Below are 22,060 nucleotides of genomic sequence, written 5' to 3' on the forward strand. Positions count from 1 at the left end.
CACCCAGAGACTCCGTATGCATATATGTATATATGTTTATATTTACATATGTGTGTGTGTATACATACCTTATCTGGTATTGGGAATAAAAAGTGCCTTTTAAAGTAAATGTGAGGAGCCAGTTAAAGGGTTTGAGCATGGCCTGGCACGTGATCACTGCTCACTAGATTATCTACTGTTTAGATTTGTGGGTGCAGGGTGCTCTTTCTGGCTGACTGGTGTGTGTTGTTGAGCTCTTGCTGTAGTGGCTGAGGCAGCTCTGCTTTGTGCTGTGGGTTGGCTGGGCTGGCTCTGCTCCCCATGTCTCCTCAATAGGCTAGCAGGGCATGCACATCTCACCAAAATGGTGGAAGCTTGAGAGAGCAGTGAAAACACAAGGGCTAGGCTCAGAAATGCACAGTGGCACAAAAGACCACATCAAAGGCCCAAGTGCTTTTGACCAAAGCAGACTACATGGAGTAAAAAACTGTTCTGTGAGAATGAATAACAAGCTCTACTATATCTGTGGGGCAAACATTTGCATTCGACTACTAACCTATCGGTTGGTGGTTCAAATCCAGCCATCAGCACCAAGGAAGGTGCTTTGGTAAAGATGTGAGCCAAAGAAAGCCAATGGAGCAGTTCTATTCTGTAAAACGTGGGATCACCATGAGTTGGAGTCAACAACAATAGTTTTGATTATTTTGGTTTATTATGTCTGTATGGGTTTTGTATGAGCACAATTAAGTGTTCTTGGATTTCCCATTCTTCACAGTGTTATCCATAATTTGTTAATGATCCATACAGTCGAGTGCCTTTGCATATCTGTAACACAGGTAAACACCTTTCTGGTGTTCTCTGCTTTCAGCCAAGATGAATTGAACATCAGCAATGATATCCCTCTTTCCACATTCTCTTCTGAATCTAGCTTGAATGCCTGACAGTTGCCTATCAGTGTACTGCTGCAACCATGTCATGGATTGAATTGTGTCCCTCCAAAATACCTGTCAAATTGGCTAGGTTGTGATTCCCAGCATTGTGTGGTTGTCCACCATTTTGTCATCTGACATGATTTTCCTGTGTTGTAAATCTTACCTCTATGATGTTGATGAGATGGGATTAGCAGCAGTTGTATTAATGAGGTAGGATTCAATCTATAAGATTAGATTGTGTCTTCAGCCAGTCTCTTTTGAGATATGAAAAAAAGAAGTGAGCAGAGAGACAAGGGAACCTCATACCACCAAGAAACAAGAGCCAGGAGGATAGTGCATCTTTTGGACCCGGGTTCCTGCGTTGAGAAGCTCTTCGACAAGGGAAGATTGATGACAAAGAGCTTTCCTCAGAACCAACAGAGAGAAAGCATTCCCCTAGACCTGGCACCCTGAATTCAGATTTCTAGCCTCCTAGACTGAGAGAATAAATTTCTCTTTGTTAGAGCCATGTACTTGTGGTATTTCTGTTACAGCAGCACTAGATGACAAAGACAAACCATTTCAGCAAAATTTTACTTGCCTGTGATATTATTGATATTGTTTGATAAATTCTTTCCCTTCCAGTCAGCTGACCAGGTAGCTGTCTTCCAAATTTCTTGGTATAGATTAGTGAGTGCTTCCAATGTTGCATTCGTTTGTTGAAGCATCTCAATTGGTATTCTGTCAATTTCTGGTGCCTTGTTTTTCGCCGGTGCCTTCAGTGCAGCTTGGACTTCTTCCTTCGGTACCATCAGTTCTAGATCATATGCTACCTCCTGAAATGGTTGAATGTCGACAGTTCTTTTTGATAGAATGTTTCTGTGTATTCCTTCCATCTTCTTTTGATGCTTCCTGCATCACTCAATATTTTCCCTGTAGTATCCTTCAGTATTGCAACTTGAGCCTTGAATTTTTTTCTTCAGTTCTTCACTTTGAGAAATGCTGAGTGTGTCTTTACCTTTTGGTTTTCTAACCCCAGGTCTTTGCACATTTCATTATTGTACTTTATATTGTTTTCTCGAGCCACCCTTTGAAATCTTCTGTTCAGCTCTTTTACTTCATAATTTCTTTTGCTTTAGCTACTGTACGTTCAAAAAAGAGTTTGAGAGTCTCTTCGGATATCCATTTTGGTCTTTTTTTTCTTCCGTCTGGTAATTGACCTTTTGCTTTCTTTGTGTATAATGTCCTTGATGTCATCTCAGAATTCATCTGCTCTTTGGTGATTAGTGTTCAAATCTATTTTTGAGATGGTCTCTAAATTCAGGTGGAATATACTGAAGGTCTTATTTTGGCTCTTGTAGACTTGTTTTAATTTGCTTCAGCTTCAGTTTGAACTCCCGTATGAGCAGTTGATGATCTGGTCCACATTCATCTCCTGGACTTGGTCTGACTGATGATATTGATCTTCTCCATTGTCTCTGTCTTGGTCATCTAGTGCTGCTATAACAGAAATATTACAAGTGGATGGCTTTAACAAAGAGAAATTTATCTTCTAACAGTCTAGTAGGTTACAAGTCCAAATTCAGGGCATCAGCTCCAGGGGGAGGCCTTCCCTCTCTGTAGGCTCTGAAGAAGGCTTCCTCTGGTCTAGGAGCTTCTCAGGTGCAGGGACCCCGTGTCCAAAGGATGTGCTCTGCTCCTGGTGCTGCTTTCTTGGCGGTATGAAGTCCACCTGTCTCTCTGCTTGCTTCTATCTTTTATATCTCAATAGATTGCCTCAAGACACAATCCAATACTATAGGTTGAGTCCTGCCTCACTAACACAACTGCTGCTCATCCTCCCTCATTAACATCATAGAGGCAGGATTTACAACATACAGGAAAATCACACATTGCCGGGAATCATAGCCCAGCCCAATTGATACACACATTTTTGGAGGGACATGATTCAATCCATGACGGTCTCTTTCCACAGATGTAGTGAGTTTCATTCCTGTGTGTTCCATCTGGTGATGCCCACATGTATAGTCTCCACTGATGTTGTTGAAAAAAGGTATTTCCAATGACTAGGCCATTGGTCTTGCAAATTTGTGCAATGCTGTCTCTGGCATTGTTCATATCACCAAGGACATATTTTCCAACAACCAATTCCATGTGTCTCAGTTTGTCGTACTGTGGGGGCTTGCATGTTGCTGTGATGCTAGAAGGTATGCCACTGGTATTCAGATACCAGCAGGGTCACCCATGGAGGACAGATTTCAGCTGAGCTTCCAGACTAAGAGACTAAGAAGAAGGACCTGGCAGTCTACTTCTGAAAAGCGTTACCCAGTGAAAACCTTATGAATACCAGTGGAACATTCTCTAATATATTGCTGGAAGATGAGCCCTCCAGGTTGGAAGGCACTCAAAAGATGACTGGGGAAGAGTTGCCTCCTCAAAGTAGAGTCGACCTTAATGACGTGGGTGGAGTAAAGCTTTCAGGACCTTCATTTGCTGATGTGGCATGACTCAAAATGAGAAGAAACAGCTGCAAACATCCATTAATAATCAGAACCTGGAATGTACAAAGTATGACTCTAGGAAAATTGGGAATTGTCAAAAATGGAATGTATAAACATGGATATCCTAGGCATTAGTGAGCTGAAGTGGACTGGTATTGGCCATTTTGAGTCAGACAGTCATATAGTCTACTATGCTGGGAATGACAACTTGAAGAGGAATGGTGTTGGCATTTGTTGTCTAAAAGAACATTTCAAAATCTGTCTGAAGTACAATGCTGCCAGTGATAGGATAATATCCATATGCCTACAAGGAAGACCAGTTAATACAACTATTATTCAAATTTACGCACCAACCAGTAGGGCCAAAGATGAAGAAATAGAAGATTTTTATCAGCTGCTGCAGTCTGAAATTGATCAAACATGTAATCAAGATGCATTGATAATTACTGGCAATTGGAATGGGAATGTTGGAAACAAGAAGGATCAGTATTTGGAAAATATGGTCTTGGTGATAGAAACAATGCCGGAGATTGAGTGATAGAATTTTGCAAGACTGACAACTTCTTCATTGCAAATACTTTTTTTCACCAACATAAATGGCGACTGTACACGTGGACCTCACCAAATGAAACACACAGAAATCAAATTGACTACATCTGTGGAAAGAGATGATGGAAAAGCTCAATATCATCAGTCAGAACAAGGCCAGGGGCTGACTGTGGAACAGACCATCAATTGCTCATATGCAAATTCAGGCTGAAACTGAAGAAAATCAGAGCAAGTCCACAACAGCCAAAATATGACCTTGAGTATATCCCACTTGAATTTAGAGACCATCTGAAGAATAGATTTGACGCATTGAACACTAGTGGCCGAAGACCAGACGAGTTGTGGAATGACATCAAGGACATCGTCCATGAAGAAAGTAAGAGGTCACTGAAAAGACAGGAAAGAAAGAAAAGACCAAGATGGATGTCAGACGAGACTCTGACACTTGGTCTTGAACATCGAGCAGCTAAAGCAAAAGGAAGAACTGATGAAGTAAAAGAACTGAACAGAAGATTTCAAAGGGCGGCTTGAGAAGACAAAGTAAAGTATTATGATTACATGTGCAATGAGCTGGAGATAGAAAACTAAAAGGAAAGAACACGCTCTGCATTTCTCAAGCTGAAAGAACTGAATAAAAAATTCAAGCCTTGAGTTGCAATAGTGAAGGATTCTATGGGAAAATATTAAATGACGCAGGAAGCATCAAAAGAAGATGGAAGGAATACACAGTCATTATACCAAAAAGAATTAATCGAGGTTCAACCATTTCAAGAGGTGGAATGTGATCAGGAACTGATGGTATTGAAGGAAGAAGTCCAAGCTGCTCTGAAGGCATTGGCGAAAAACAAGGCTCCAGGAATTGATGGAATATCAATTGAGATGTTTCAACAAAGAGATGCAGCACTGGAGGTGCTCACTCATCTATGCCAAGAAATATGGAGGGACACCACCTAGTTCTGCTGAACTCAGTCTGATGGAGGCTATGGTAGTTGTGGCTCATTAGTTTGTCGTACTGTGGGGGCTTGCATGTTGCTGGCCAACTGACTGGAAGAGATCCGTATTTATGCCTATTCCCAAGAAAGGTGATCCAACCAAATGTGGAAATGGAATACTACACAACAATAAATAACAATGATGAACCTGTAAAACATTTCACAGCATAGATGAATCTGGAGGGCATTACGCTGAGTGAAGTAAGTCAATCACAGAAGGACAAATATTGTATGAGAGCACTATTACAAAAACTCATGAAAAGTTTTACAGATAAAAAGAAACGATCTTTGATGGTTATGAGGAAGTGGAAAGGTGGGGAGGGAAAAATTCTATGTAGATAAGTGGTAAGTTTGATGAAGGGCAAGATAGTACACAATACTGGGGAATTCAGCACAACTTTACCAAGGCAATGTCATGGAAGCTCCATTAGACCCACCTAAACTCCCTGAGGGACCAAATCACAACTCTGAGGGCTGGGGACTATGGTCTCAGGACACCTACCTCATTTGGCATAACATAGTTTATAAAGGAAATTTTCTACATCCTGCTTTGGTGAGTAGCATCTAGTGTCTTAAAAGCTTGTGAGTGGCCATCTAAGACACTCCACTGGTCCCACCCCATCTGGAGCAACAGAGAATGAATTAAACCAGACACAAGGGAAAGATTAGTCCAAAGGACTAATGAGCCACAACTACCATAGCCTCCATCAGACTGAGTCCAGCAGAACTAGGTGGTGTCCGGCTACCACCACTGACTGCTCTGACAGGGATCGCAATAGAGGGCCCTGTATAGAGCTGGAGAAAAATGTAGAACAGAATTCTGACACACACACGAAAAACCCCAAAACCAGACTTACTGGTCTGACAGAGACTGGAGAAACCCCAAGTTTATGGGCCCTGAATACCCTTTTAACTCAGTACTGACATCACTCCTGAGGTTTACACTTCAGCCAAAGATTAGACAGGCACATAAAACAAAATGAGAGTGTATCGGCACACCAGCCCAGGGGCAATGAAGAGAAGGCAGGAGGGGACAGGAAAGTTAGTAATGGGGAACCCAAGTTTGAGAAGGGGAAAGTGTTGACGTGGGGGTGGCAACAAATGTATGTGTATTAGTTGTTTAATGAGAAACTAATTTGCTCTGTAAACCTTCATATAAAGTACAATTAAAAAAATAAGAGAAAACCATTTGCCTTTAAGAAAAAAAAAATCATAGGGGGTACTTCATTGTATAAATCTGCTGCAAAAGACCTCTTTAAATTGTTAAAAGACAAAGATGTCACCTTGAGGTCTAAGGTACAGCTGTGATATTTTGTCGCCTCATATGCATTTGAAAGCAGGACAATGAATAAGGATGACCGAAGAAGAATTTTTGCCTTTGAATTATGGTGTCAGCAAGGAATATTGAATATCTTTCACAGATTGCCAGAAGAACAAACAAATATGTCTTGGAAGAAGTACAGCCAGAATACTCCTTAGAAACAAGGATGGCAAGACTTAGTCTCATGTACTTTGGCCATGTTATCAGAAGGGACCAGTCCCTAGAGAAGGACATCATGCTTGGTATAGTAGAGAGTCAGTGAAAGAAAGACCCTCAAAGAGCTGGGTTGACACAGTGACTGCAATGATGGGCTAAAGCATAGTAATGATTTTGAGGATGGTGCAGGACTGGGCAGTGTTTTGTTCTGTTGTACATGGGGTGTCTGTGAGTTGAAACCAACTCAACGACACCTAACAATGACAATAAATATCCATGAAAATATATGTTCAGATAAAAAGTCTACTTATATGTATCTTCGTATTTCATAACACACAGATACAACATTGATGAAAAACTTGATTTTTATATAGTTGCATATAAATAGAAAAGTGCCTTATGTTTTCAATTAACAATGTTGGTTTTTTTCTCTTTTTTACAATTCTTACACCTTTTTAAAGATTTAAAGAGAGTAGATGTCACTTTGATGGCTAAGGTGTGTCTAATTGAAGCAAGGGTTTTTTTCAATTGCCTCATATGCATATGAAAGCTAGACAATGAAAAAGGAAGACAGAAGATGAATTGATACATTCAAACTGTGGTGCTGGGGAAGAATATTGAATATACTGTGGACTGCCAAAAGAATGAACAGATCAGTCTTAGAGAAAAAACAACCACAATGTTCTATAGAAGAGAGGATAGTGAGACTTCCACTCGCTTACTTTAGACATATCATCAGGAAAGACCAATCACTAGGCAAGGACATAATCTTGGGTAAAGCAGAGGGTCAGCAAAAATGAGAGAAACCCTCAATGAGATGGGTTTCCTTCATTGAGCTGCAACAACAGTCTCAAACATACTGAGATTCATAAAGATGGTGGAGGGCACGGCAATATTTTGTTCTGTTATACGTAAGGTTGCCATGAGTCAGAGCCAACTCCAGGCAACAACAACATCTCTGTAGTGGTTCTTACGTATACACACAAAAACACTCACTGCTGGAAAGTGGGACTATACTCTCTTTATTGGTCCCTTCACATCAAACTTAGAACCGTATAAAACGAAACATTATATGCATATATTGGGTAGTTTTATAAATCACCGTGCAACTTCTTCCTGCTTCTCTTGGGTCTGTCGTGATTTCAGCCATGCCACAGTTGAAGCCTCTGGAAATAGGAGAGGAAGGAGTAGGAAAGGGGTAGACAGTTATTTTTTAGTTTGTAATGCGTTGTACATTGTCTTTCTCCCAAGCCCCCCTGTATTAATGTGATCAGTTTGCTCCCTCGTGAAGTGGCTGTCTTCCACTGCCTCTCTTTCTTACTTACGCTCACACGTTTATTAATTCTTATCTAAGAGTGAAGAGAATAAGGGCGGTAATTTATGAGAATGTAGCCAATGGTAGAATTCCCTCTAGATAATGCTTTTGTATTTCATTTAATGAGGAAATATAGATATTAAATTGGTGAGTGGTTTACATAACTTAAAATATATTAAATCTTATTTTTGTTAAAATGCAATTTGTTAGGATTTAAATATCAAAGCACTCCCTAACATTAAATGTAAGTATAATGTTAATGGATAAAAATGTGAACATAAAGAGATGAAGTCAGTTCACTTTATGGGGGATTATAAAAATGAACTACCATGTTTTAAAATGTGCAAGAAATATTGGTTTAAGTTGAGGTCATTGTAAGGAAGGTTGCTGCGTAGGTTTCCTTCAGAATACCTGCCTGCTTTATTCAGTCAGGAGCCCTGGTACCCACTGGTTAAGAGCTTGTCTACTAAATAAAAGGTCGGCAGTTGGAATCCACCAGCCGCTTCTTGGAACCCCTATGGGGCAGTTCTACTCTGTCTTACAGGGTCTCTATGAGTCAGAATCTACTTGTTGGCAACGGGTGTTTGGGTAGTCAGTCAAATGTTAGGCTCTCTGCAATGGTTAAGGTTGTGTGAGCTTGGCTGCGCCGTGATTCTCAGTGGTTTGGCAGTTATGTAATGATGTAATTTGAAGTAGTTATCCTTTATTTTTGTGATATAGTCACCTCATGAAGTGGTCTGATGTGATCAGCCAGTCACTTGAAAAGGGAGTTTCCTCAGGGGTGTGGCCTGCATCCAATATATATGTATGTTCTGGCAAAGCTCCCTGACTTTGCTCCCTCTGAATCCTGAATCTGGCCTTTAGCATCTCACCCCCATTTCTTGGTACCTGAGCCAGTGGTCTGCCATATAGACTGCTGATCCTGGAATTTGTCAGCATCCTTAGCCTGCCATCTGACCTGCTGGGCTTGGGTTCATCAGCTCCTGCTGCTACCTGAGTCAGGAGAAACTTCCAGCCTGAAGCCTGACCCACATACTTGGGACTGGCTAGCTTCTACAACCACATGAGCCATATCCTTGAGATAAATCTCTCTCTCTTTCTATGTGTGTGTGTGTATAAAATGTATGTCCAAACACACACACATATGTATATAAAAACCCATTGCCGTTTAGTTGAGTCTGACTCATAGCGATCCTATAGGAAAGAGTAGAACTGCCCTATAGAGTTTCCAAGGAGCGCCTGGTGGGTTTGAACTGCCAGCCTTTTGGTTAGCAGCCATACCTCTTATCCACTACGCCACCAGGGTTTCTTGCAGGGTAATATCTAGCATGTTTTGATTCACCAGTTCATCTTTGTATCTTGCATGGTGCCTTGCCCATTCATTATATGTGTTCAATAAATGGTTACTGAATGCAGGAGTAAATGAAAGATTGAGTCAGTAGCTCTGGTTTTACTTCCTGGCTTTGGCAAACAACATCTGCTAAGTGCATCAGGAACAACCCCAGTCAGTATGCATAACTGTACAATCCTGTGGACGTAAAATCCTGTTCTAAGCAAGAGAAATTCTGAGTCCTAAGCCCAAGTGAAGGAGCCATGGTGGCACAAGGGTTAAGTGCTCAGCTGTAAATTGGAAAGTTGTTGGTTTGAACCCACCCAGTGGTTCTGCTGGAGAAAGACTTAGTGATCTCCATCTGCAAATACTACAGCCCAGAAAACCTTTTGGGGCAGTTCTGTTCTGTCACATGAAGTCACTATGAGTCAAAATCTATTCAATAGCACTTAACAACAAGAAGCATAGTGAGTGTCAGAATAGACAAATTATAAATAGTTAATATTTCGAGCCTTTAAGTCAATCACAGTGTCACCCGTGATTATAGCCAGAAATTACTTATCGTTGCCAACATGGCCTCATAGAGCAGTAGGCTTTCCTTGGTAGGCACACTGCATCATTTGGGGCAAGAAAAAGTTAAAATCTGGAAAATCGTTAATGTCAAGTCAACACCAATAGCAAACAAGATCTAGTACATAAAGGCTTTATGTAAGAAAAAAATGCCATTATTTTCAACAAGAAACATTCTTTTGCAATTTATAAGAGAAGGTCATAGTACTTCTGAGATAAAGAGGAAGACACTAAGAGTATAGAGGAGCTAACATTGCTGCTGTCATTCTCTCTACTTGCTCCTAAATCTTCAGATTTTTTCTGCGTACTAATAATTTAATGAGCCCTGGTGACACAGTGGATAAAGTGCTTGAATCCTAACTTAAAGGTCAGCAGTTTGGACCCACCAGTCGCTTCCCAACAGCTGCTTTGCGGGAGAAAAGACTGGGCGATCTGCTTTCGTAAAGATCGCGGCATAGGAAACCCTATGGGGCAGTTCTGTCCTACAGGTTGCTATGAGTCGGAATAGACTTGGTGGCAGACAACAACTAATAATTTCCGTTAACATATAAGATATGCATTTATTTTTTCCAATCTTAAAATGTTTTTACCCCACTTCTAGCTCCAGCTACTGTCTCATTTCTCTGCTCTCTTTTGCCGTAAAACTTACTGAGTTGTCTATACTTGCATTCTTTTTTTTAATATTAATATTCTTTTAAAAAATATTTGAATTGGGTTTTAGATGAAAATTTACACAGCAAATTAGTTTCCCAGTTAACAATTTTTATATAAATCGTTCCGTGACATTTATTACATTTTTCACAATGTGTCAGCATCCTCATTATTTCCGTTCTATTTGTTCTGTTTCTATTAATCTAGTTTCCCTTCCCCTTTTTACCTTCTAATCTTTGTTTTAGGGTGAATGTTGATGATTTGATTGCATATAGTTGATTTTTTAATGAAACACAGTACTCACAATTGATATTGTTTATCTCATAAGGAAACCCGGGTGGCGTAGTGGTTAAGTGCTACGGCTGCGAACCAAAGGGTCCGCAGTTTGAATCTGCCAGGTGCTCCTGGGAAACTCTATGGAGCAGTTCTGCTCTGTTCTGTAGGGTCGCTATGAGTTGGAATCGACTCGATGGCACTGGATTTGGTTTTTTTGGGATCTCATAAGCCAATCTATTATCTGGATGAAAGGTAACCATCAGGAGTGGCTTCAGTTTCAAGTTCAAAGGGTATCTTAAGGCAATATTCTCAGATTCCTCTAGTCTCTGTTGGTCCAGTAATTCTGGCCTGTTTTAGGAATTTGGGTTTTAATTCTACATTTTTCTCCCAGTCTATCTGAGACCTTCTATTGTGTCCCTGGTTCGAATTGTCAATAGTGGTAGTGGGCACCATCTGGTTCTTCTGGTCTCTGGCTAAATGAGGCCATGGTTAATGTGGGTTATTAGTATTAGTTTCAGATGATGAGAGGCCAATAGTTGTATCTTAGATGGCTGCTTGCAAGTGTTTAAGACTTCAGATGCTACTCACCAAACTAGGATGTAGAATGTTATCTTTATGAACTATGTTATGCCAATTAACCAAGTTGTCTCATGGAACTATGGTCCCAAGCCTTCAAACCCAGTAAACCAATCCCACAAGGTGTTTAGTTATGTGTAGGAAGTACCTGTAACTGTGCCCCATATGTGCTTTATTATATGTATGAATATGTATGCAGTGCACACAAACATGTATATACATATGCCTAGAGATATACCTGTACATGCACACTCATATACTCACATGTGGCTTCCTATACACATATATGCATATATATCTACCTATGTAACCACGCACATATTTTTTTGGTTATTACTAGTGTTGCTGCAAAATTGTATGTTATAGCATTTTCGTTTACCTTGGACGAGTTGTGCAGACTTCACCCATATTGGGTAATGCCTTTCCCATTACCAAAAATAACAAGTGTCTACTATCTAGAAAGTAATTCCCCATCTCTTCACCTCCCATCCATGTAAACATCAAGGAATGCCACTTTCTCTGTGTATATTTATTCTCGACTTTTTACAAAAGTGAGACCATACAATATTCTTTCGTTATTGACGTATTTCACTCAGCATAATGTCCTCCAGATTCATCCATGTTATAAGGTGTTTCACGGACTCCTCATTATCCTGGAAGTTGTGTAGTATTCCATTTTATGTATGTACCAGTTTGTTTATCCGTTGTTGGTTACTTAATTTGTGCCCATCTTTTTGCTGTTGTGAATGATGCTGCAAAAATCATATGTCTATTCCCACAATAAATTCTTGAATGCTAATTCTGTCTTGGTGTCTGCTGCTTGGAGGAGCCACACAAACACACATGTCGTATCCTTAGCTCCTAGAACAGTGCCTAAGATGCAAAATGATCAAGAAATATTTGGTGCATGAATGAGGAGGTGATTTCTGAGCTAAGAAAAAGCCATGAAAAAAAACCAGGGGAGGAGTTTTTCAGCAAAGGAGACACCAAGTGCCAAGGACTTAAAAATGGTAACAGCTTGTCTTATTGAAGAATGAAGGCCAGTGAGATTGAAGCATAGGAGAAGGGGGGCGTGTGATAAGATGAGGGAAAAGAAGCACAGATGTCCAAATAGGGCCTTATAAAGAGTTTGGGTTTTATTCAATGAAAATGGAAAGTCCTGAGGGATTTTGAATAGGTAAATAACATGATCTGATTTATGATTTAAGGTTACTCTGGCTGCTTTTTGAAGAGTAGATTGAAAAGAGACATAAGTGAAACAGGTCCAGTGAAGTAGCCTAGATAAGAGGTGATGGTAGCTGAAATTCAAGGGTTGCAGGGGAGTTGGAAAGGAGAGAGTAATAATAGGTTCATGAAGATTTGGAGTAGAACAGAATACAGTTTGTTGACAGACTGCATGAGGGAAAGGATGATTCTAAGGATGGTGGGCAATTAAATGGCTACTGATGATTTGTGGAGGGGAAGGGTCTATTAGGCAGCCCAGTACCGTGATAACTGAAGCAGCTGGACACACATGTTTGGAACTCAGGGAAGAGAAACTGGCCAGAGATATATACTTGGCAGTCAGCATCTATATATGCTCATTAGGATCATGGGACTACATGATGTCACCTAGGGAAGGAGTGTTTATGATAGACAGACTAGGGCTTAACTCTGAGCCCTGCAGCTCTGTAACATTTAAAAGTTGGGTGGAGGTGGCAGCAAATGAACCCAAGAAAAACCTTCCAATAATGCAAGAGGAAAACCATGAGAATATGGAGTTATGGAAGCCAATGTAGGATGAACTGTTTCAGCAATGTTTAATTGTACTGAATGCTGCTGAGAAGACCAGTAAGAATTGGACACAGAATTGTGAACTGGTCTTGGCCTAATGGAGGATGTTGGTGACCTTGATGAGAATTTTCTTAGAATGGCATGGACAGAGGCTAAATGGAGCTGGATTGGGGAGTAAGGGAAGGTGTTGGAATAATAAGTACAGACAACTCTTTTGAGAAGTTTTGCTCTCAGGGGAAGGAAGGGGTGTAGCCTGAGGGGGATGTGGGGTTTAAGATGTTCACAGACCAGGTATGTACCCGGTGGGGAGGAAGAGACTGACGGTCCAGAAGAGGAGATGAATGCTGAGCCAAAGTCCTTAAGAATGTGAGAGAGGAAGGAATCCAAAGTCCACTTGAAGGGTTGGCCTTTGATGGCAGCAAGGAAACAGAATATGCTTACAGATGTAGGTAGCTTTGTAGATCTAAAGGAAGATGAACCATCGGGAAGATAAATTTTGATCTAGTGAGCTCTCTCTGTTCTGGCACTTGAATAAACTATCCTAGAAGATTACAAGTTCTAGTCTTCACTTTCAGAAATTTCTTTTAATTGACTAAAACCAAAAGCAAAACCATTGCTGCTGAGTTGATTCTGACTCATAGCAACCCTATAGGACAGAGTGGAAGTGCCAATAGGGTTTCCAAGGAGCTGCTGGTGGATTCAAACTGCTGACCTTTTGGTTAGTAGCCAAACTCTTAACCACTAATTGACTAGAAAGCTTTTTTTTTATTTTAATTTTCAAATGGAAAAAAAAAATCTCCATTTATAAAATAACAAAACCTGCTCAAAGTTTACTTTTTATTTTCAGTCTCATGGTTTAAATTATATCTCTGGTTTCCTTCTTTGACTGTCACTGATATTAACTCTGTGCTGTAGGGTTGCTATGGGTCGGAATCGACTCGATGGCAGTGGGTTTTGGGGTATTAAGAAGGATTTTTGCTCACAAGTAATTCTAAGAACTTTTGTCAAAGGCCATACTGCTTGGTAGTCCCCAAGGGAGGCATGGTCCAAAAGGGATAATGTAATGCTCAACTGGAAGAATCTGAGTGAAACAATGAAAATTTGGGCTACACATCAGGAACAACTCCAAGACACTCTTACTTATGACACTGTGGGCAAGCTTTCCCTAAGGGAAATGATAGAAAAGCTGTCACTAAGATGGGTTAAAACACAATTGTAAAAGGCACTATAACTGTATTAAGAAGGATCAATCCTGTAAAAAGTCCCTAAGAAGTACATTATATGGCCAAAGAGGCCTTATCTCTAATTTTTGTGATTCTACAAAATTTCATTATATTTGCATAAAAAGCACTTACGGGTTGAAGAAAAAGAAAGGAGTGGAGTTTCTACATGGAAACATCCATGTATTTCTTGGGTTATTAGGAAAACATCTTTAAAAATCAATTCTATGTCAGAAAATCCGAATGTCAGAGATTATAAAAGGTTAAACCATTGAGAAAGTTAGCTAGAACATGGAATTTATGGTGAACAAAATATTGTGGCATAGTAATCTTCACAATATCACTACTTAGCGAATAAATATACAATCATTAATTTATCCTACACTTCCCTGAATCTTTTTCCTGAATACCTACTATGTGCTGGATATTGTAACAAGATACACTTGTATGATACAGAAGTATTCAGAAGAAGCAAGATTTCTAATCATTTTCCTATTTCCCTGGGCTCAAAGGTCTTCAATGATTTTCCCAAACTCGAAGTGGAAAAATTACTTTCTTATAATATTTAAATATTGAATTACTAAGTATGTCTTTTAACAGTGAATGCATTATACCAAAAGCCCATGTCATGGATTGAATTATGACCCTCAAAAATGTGGGCCATGATTCCTGGTATTATGTGATTGTCCACCATTTTGTTATCTGGTGTGATTTTCCTACGTGTTGTAAATCCCGCCTCTATGATGTTAATGAGGGAGGATGGGAGGCAGTTATGTTAGTGAGGCAGGACTCAACCTAAAAGATTGGATTGTGTCTTGAGGCAATCTCTTTGATATGTAAAAAAGAGAAGCAAGCAGAAAGATAGGGGAGCTCATACCACCAAGAAAGCAGTGCTGGGAACAGAGTGTATCTGTTGGACTTGGGGTCTTTATGCAGAGAAGCTGCTAGTCTGGGGGAAGATTGATGAGAAGGCTGACAGAGAATAGCTCCCCTGGAGCTGACATTCTGAATTTGAACTTTTAGCCTAGTTTACTGTGAAGAAATAAAATTCTCTTGTTAAAGCCATTCACTTGTGGTATTTCTGTTATATATAGCAGCACTAGATAACCAAGACAGCACAAGTGACAATAAAAAAATAAATAGGGCTAAACCAAACTTAAATTTTATGCAGCAAATGATACCATCAAGACACCTACAGAATGGGAGAAAATTTTTGCAAATCACACATCTAATTAGGGACTAGTCTCCAGAATACATAAAGAACTCAACCACTCAAGAACAAAAAGAGAAACGACCCAATTAAAAAATGGCAAAATACTTAAATAGACATTTTTCCAAAGTAGATATACAAATGGCCAATAAACACATGAAAAGATGCTCAACATTATTAGTCATTAAAAACCAAAAACCAAACCCAATGCAGTAGAGTCGATTCTGACTCATAGTACCCCTATAGGATAGAGTAGAACTGCCCCCCACCCCGCCCCTCAGTTTCCAAGAAGCAGCTGGCGAATTTGAACTGCTGACCTTTTGGTTAGTAGCCATAGCTCTTAACCACAAGTTAACTTCAGAATTTAAAAATTTAACTGAAACTTATAAACCTGGCCTGGCACTTAATATAATTTAATAAATACATTAATCAGATCAACTGAATTCGAGCTCACTTTGTCCCGCCTCTGAACTGGCCTGCTGATTAAACCAAGAAAAAGTGTCAGTGATGAGACAGAACCCCAGTAGTGCTGTATTCTTTACCTGGCTTCCTCCCCTACAGTGCTGTATTGCAAAATCATTTCCTTTGCCAGGTTTCCCCTACCTCGGCTTTGCATTTAAATCCTGCTTTTGCTGTGAAGTTATATGCAAACCCCATTGTGCCTGAGTAGTGTGATTAAGAATGTTGCTGAGGTAACTTGTATGAAGTCCCTACTTGTAAACCCCATTAAAAGTCATCTGCCTGCCTGCCTGCCTTTCTGACGTCACTTCAGTTTAACAAGCTGAGCTGACAGCACTCACAAGAGCTTGCAAACGGAATATTTATGCAAATTTGAGGTACGTTTTTAATTATGATTTTGGCATGTTGTTGAAACAAAAGGGGTTCTTAACTTCTCCTAGGACCCAAATTACAAATAGCCTTTTAGTAGCAGACCTCCTGGTAGCCCTTTTGCTACTTCTGAGATTGCTGTAATTTAAATCGAGGTCCTTCAATCCAAAGGGGTTCCACAAACAGGAAATTAAAGGAAACGACTTAGCTGATACAGCACCTAAACAAGCCGCTTCCCAATCATCCTTTAAAGATGTTACCCTCATTCATGACCATGATGATTCCACTCGTGATCATGATGAAAAAGAGGGAATAGATAATGATAATAAAACAATTAGGATGCCAGTAAATATGGCAGCTGTAAAATGCTGCCCACCAAAATTTGACCTGAAAGAAATTTCAGAATCACTTTTTAAACACCAAGAATTAGCCCCCACGGAAGGGATTAGAGAATGGAAACAGGCCAGCAGTCATCAAGAGCCAACCGCTGGATTGTGGATCGGGCCTAATAACCCATCTTGCCAGAATGCTTACATGTTCCTATGGTTAGAAATTACTGGCATGATAATATAGGAATAATGACGGATGAACTTATCAGGGCTTTAGAATCCCATTGGTGTGGAGATTTTTCTGTCTCTGTAGACCATGTTTTTTTTCTCACAGTTTTAAAGATCACACCCACCTTGTTCCAATCCTGTCAATGCTCCTCACAAGCTTTCAACAGTTATGTATGGTCCTTTTACATTGGGGGACTGTTTCAGATGATGAACAACTTTTTAACATGCTTGTAGAGAATCCTAGGCCTGGAAGAATTGCCTTAAGGATTTATTTGAACACGAAAAAATCAGCCTCACATGGTAACGTTGAAAAATGGAAGAAACATGGTTGTTCCCAATGCCCCCCCTCTACAACATGGATGGGACCCAACGAGAACTCAGTTCTCCCTAAATCCCTGCAAGCCCATGTACTGGAGTCGTTCCACTTGAATACCCATTTATGAAGAGATAAGATGATACAGATTTTAAAGAAATACTGGTGGGGGCATTTTTATGAAGCCGCTGAACATATGGCTTTCCCATTGTTCGATTTGCTCTCAATTTAATTCAGGTAAACCTTATAAGCTCCACCTGAAAGATTTCCCTTGCCATCAGGACCAATGCTTGAATGGCAGATTGATTTTATCCAACTTCCCCCCTCGAGTGGTTACAAGTTTGTAGATTTTCTCACTGGGTAGACACTTTCCCCTGTTGTCAAGCTACTGTCGCATTTGTGGCTAAGAAATTTCTTGTCAATATTATCCCCACTTGGGGAGCCCCAAGAGTCCTTTGTAGTGACTGAGGCACCCATTTTACTGGGCAGATAGTTAAGGAAATATGTAAAGTCTTGCCCACTGTTCAGAGACTTCATTGTCCTTATCACCCTCAATTCTCTGATCTAGTTGAAAGAACTAATGGTATAATAAAAGCTCAACTAGCCAAACATTCTAAAAAAAAGAAAGAAAAACCACAGCACAGTTCACTCTCTGGCTCAGGAAGTTGCAATGTTAATGAAGCTGCCTGGGAAGGGGAGGGGAGGGTTCAGATAAATAGGAGAGAGTAGCACCCCGGAATATAGACAAAGTTACTTATCTTGCTTGGGATGACTGTTTTATCTGAGATTCCCGAGGGGCGCATTGACTGTGTGCGCTGGCTGGGTGGAGATTGCCCCTGAGGGTCAGGCCTGCGTCCCGTGCTTGCGCTGTCTGAGAAGCTGCAGTTAGTTCCTCCGCTCCCAGTCCAAAGCCCAGCGCCAAGGTTCCCTGGGTGGGACGCCGCACTCCCAGCTCCAAAACCAGTCGCTGCCTCCTGGTGACTTCTCCTCCTGTCAGCCATGTCGCTGCGCTGTCTGCGTGCACTGTCTGGGCTTCCCCCGAGGTCACTTCTGGGAGCTAGGGCTGCATCCCATGTTTGCACCGTCTCAGGATGCCCTGCTCAGCTCCCCTGCACCCAGTCCAAAGCCCGGCGCCAAGGTTTCCTGACTGGGACGCTTAGCCAAACATTCTAAATCTTTACAATTGCCTTGGACTAAAGTGCTGCCTCTAGTCTTTTTAAATTTAAGAACTACTTCATTTGGACCTCACGAATTGACTTCTCATGAAATTATCACTGGAAGGCAAATGGCTCTCTCCAACTGGGCAACTTGCCCTGTTTCAAATTGGATTCAATCCTATTCATTTCAGTATTATAAATCTTCAATTCAATGTTCTAAGCTTTTGATAATCAAATGAAAGAAATGTCTAAATTACCTAACGAAAAGAGATGAAGCAGATGACAGCCAGGTAGACTGCTTTCCTGAAATCTTCGGACCTGACCTGAAACTGTCTATGCAGCCTGCAGTGAAAGTAGGACTGGTTGCCTTTTTCTTTATCATTTTTGATACCTTCATATTATTAGTGTTATGCATGATTACAGAACTGTATCCTGGTAGTTTTGATGACTATATTATGGAAATTGGTATCTGTGAAATAAATTGTTTAAATGAAGGCTTTAGGTCTTTTTGAATTTTTCTTTACCACTGGGATCAAATTCTTAGCTGTATTTTAATGGTTTTAAGGATCTAACTCACTTTTAGTGCCATCTTCTGACCATTATAGTCATTTTTGCTTAATTGGAAATTATAACTTTTGCTTTTGAAATAGCTTTTTGTGTTATAAACCTGAACTTTTAGGATAGAAAAAATTTAGCTCTAGAGGTACTAAGAATTCATTTTCTGATTAACCTAATCCTTTTTATTGTCATTAGACTCCAACTGTGAGGGATCATTCTTTTAATATTTTGTTATTCCCCTGAACCCAAACGTCTTTTTATAACACCAATTTAGAGAATAGTTTATTTTGTCATGCTGTTATTTGTATGATAGTAACCATTGTTTATTTCTTTTGGGTTGTATTTCTCCACTGTGAAGCCCTTCTTAAACTTTCTGCCCATACTGCTATTCATCACAGCTCCTGTTAATTCTTGGCATTAGAATGCCTTTGTTAAACTCGTTCAGGTAGTTGCACAATCCACAAATCTGACTGAATGCTGGATCTATCATTCTTTACCCAAAAGCGTACTTGAGAACTCAGATCTATTAGCTACTCCCATACTGAACTATAGCTTTGTTCCCCCTACTGTGGCATCCTCCTGACATACCAGTTGAACTCCAAGTCCCATGTTCCAATCTGACTCAGCTTAGATTTACAGGGTGTTCCAAAATACCCTTGATCTCCTCTTCGGATTGTTAAAAAAAAAAAAGGCCCTTAATTTCATATGTTTCCCCTCCCAGATATGAGAATGTGGCTTTTTCAGGAAATTTAACATCATGTCTACAAGGAAAAAAGTCTTTTTGTGTCCAAATGTGGAATTGGCTAAGGTTAGGTCAACTGTCTATTTGCAACAACTCCTTGACAGAGAATTGGCTTGAACAGATGAATCAAACCATCCCTTGCCCAGGTAAAGGCATCGGGACTGACGTGACATGTGCCCCACATGGGTATGTATTCTTATGTGGAGGATCAAGATACTCCACCTTTGCTAATTCAAATCAAAATAATGAGTCCTATACCTAGGCTTTATTCTGTTTGGATGGTTGGAATATGACAGGTCAATGTACCTTATACCATAGGAGAATACCTTTAGACATCCATTCTTACAGTGAGTTTATATGGGACCAACCACTTGAAACTATTAGAAAGGAGAAGAGACAAATGGTTCAGAGATGAGCATGGGAGAGATGGAGGGAATCCCTTAAAGGAGTTCCCTGGTTTAGGTTATAGTTTTTGAGGGTATTCTTCCTTCGGTACAGAGTTGGAGATTTAGGACATGCCATCCATAACATCTCTGACCATGGAAAGGAATACTAGATGATGTTGCCAGTGCTGTGACTGCTCAAAAGAAATCATTGAACTCACTTGTTAAAGTAGTTTTGGATCATCAAATTGCCCTAGATTTCCTGTTAGCCCAGCAAGGAGGGGTCTGTGCCATAGTTAACAGCTTTTGCTGTACCTGGATTAACACCTTAGGAGAGGTGGAACAAGATATTAAACTAATTTGCTAGAAGGTTACTTGGCTCCAGATACCTCCAACCTCAGACTCCCCTTTATTAGTAGTTTCAGCTGGTTGCCCTCAGGTGTTGGATCATGGACTGTCTATACTGTCAGTCAAAATAATAATACTCATTGTAATCATCATAAGGATTGTTAAATATTGCATGAAACTTTTGACAATTGCTGCTACCCAAAAGACCCATCTAATACCTTTGAAAAGAATAATGTGCATTGATAGTACTTATCTTTCAGACGGAGTCTAGCCCACTCCTTGAATAAGCCATCAGGTGTCAGGTTATTCCTGTAATGTGGTCTACCCTGCACTAACGCTGAAGTAATAAAACCACAGAACGAAGAGGCTAAAGCTGTGGTATGCTGAAGATGTCAGTAAGTGCCCAGCTACCTTTTCATAATGTTCTACTGCTATTTATAGTTTGATTTCATTTTTCTTTTTAATATTTGAAGTTACTAGACTTTTTATTCTCTTATCTTTGGGTATCATTTTTCTTGAATCCATGGTCAGCACCCCTGCAGGCAGCATTCAGGAGATCAAATGATGCATTGGATTTGGAGAAATCTGCTGCAAAAGACCTTTTAGAAGTGTTAAGAATAGGGGATGTCACGCTGAGGACTGGGGTGCACTTGACCCAGACTATAATATTTTCGGTCACCTCACATGCATGCGACTGTTGAATGGTAAATAAGGAAGAATGCAGAGATTGACACCTTTATATTAGTGTGCTGGCAAACAATATTGAATGTGCCGTGGAGTACCAGAAGAGTGAACAAATCTGTCTTTAAAGAAGTACCAGGCAGGAGTTCATTCTGTTGTGCATAGAGTGACTAATAAGTTGGAGCCAACTCAATGGCACCTAACAATAATAATAATCTTTTTACATGCATGGTACCCGAGGTCTTAAAGACATGTAAATAAGCAGTGATCCAGAATAAACATATGCTCAAAGTCTGTGCAGAAGAAAGCCTTTTTAGAGAATAGTGGTTAGTGAACTGACTAGAGAATTCCTCTCTGAATTCTTGATCAAAAGGAGGGATGAGTAAAGGAATTTTTTAAAAATTGCATTACCTAATAGATCTGAAATGGCCAATTTGAGGATTGGGTGTGATTCCTAGTTTGCTGGTTCCATTTTCACCCTAGTGGCAGCCATCTTCCATACTGTTTCTAAGAGAGGAACATCCAGTAATAATGATGTAGCTACATTGTGACACCCCCCCGTCACATACACGTGTAATTGCCACACTATAACCAATCTAGAAAGAGATGCATACCCTTTTAAGCCAATCGCCTTACAGAGGTTGGCCCAGGAAGTCCTCCTTACAAGTTCTGGCTACAGGAATCCTTGCTTCACCAGATTCTGCCACCGGAAGCCCTGCCTTAAAACGATCTACCAATTGAGTAATATCTTTCAGTGATCTAAGCTTGTAAACATGAATCAAGTAACGTGTTTCATATCTATTGTTCCCCCTCATATAAAACGTTACTGCTGGGGTGCCATTTTGAATTACTGGATTCCACTCCATGGAGCTCAGTCTATTCCCAGCTTGAGCTATCTCTTTTCTTTCAATAAATCTCTCAATTTTACATTAATCAGAGTTTGGATGGTTACTGTATGACATCACAACATTCACAGACCTCCTTCTGGTCCAAATTAAAACATGCATTTCATGGCCCACACTGTATTTTTAAAAAATTAATTTTGAAGAACTTTAGTTAGATCATCCTGTTTTAGGTTTGTCATGGGGGCCACCAATTTATGCCATTTTACTAACTTAGGTCTCTTCCCTGTTTCCTGTAGGCTTTTGCTCTTTGGCCTGTCT

Source organism: Loxodonta africana, chromosome 3 (assembly GCF_030014295.1).
Source record: "Loxodonta africana isolate mLoxAfr1 chromosome 3, mLoxAfr1.hap2, whole genome shotgun sequence".
Lineage (NCBI taxonomy): Eukaryota > Metazoa > Chordata > Mammalia > Proboscidea > Elephantidae > Loxodonta > Loxodonta africana.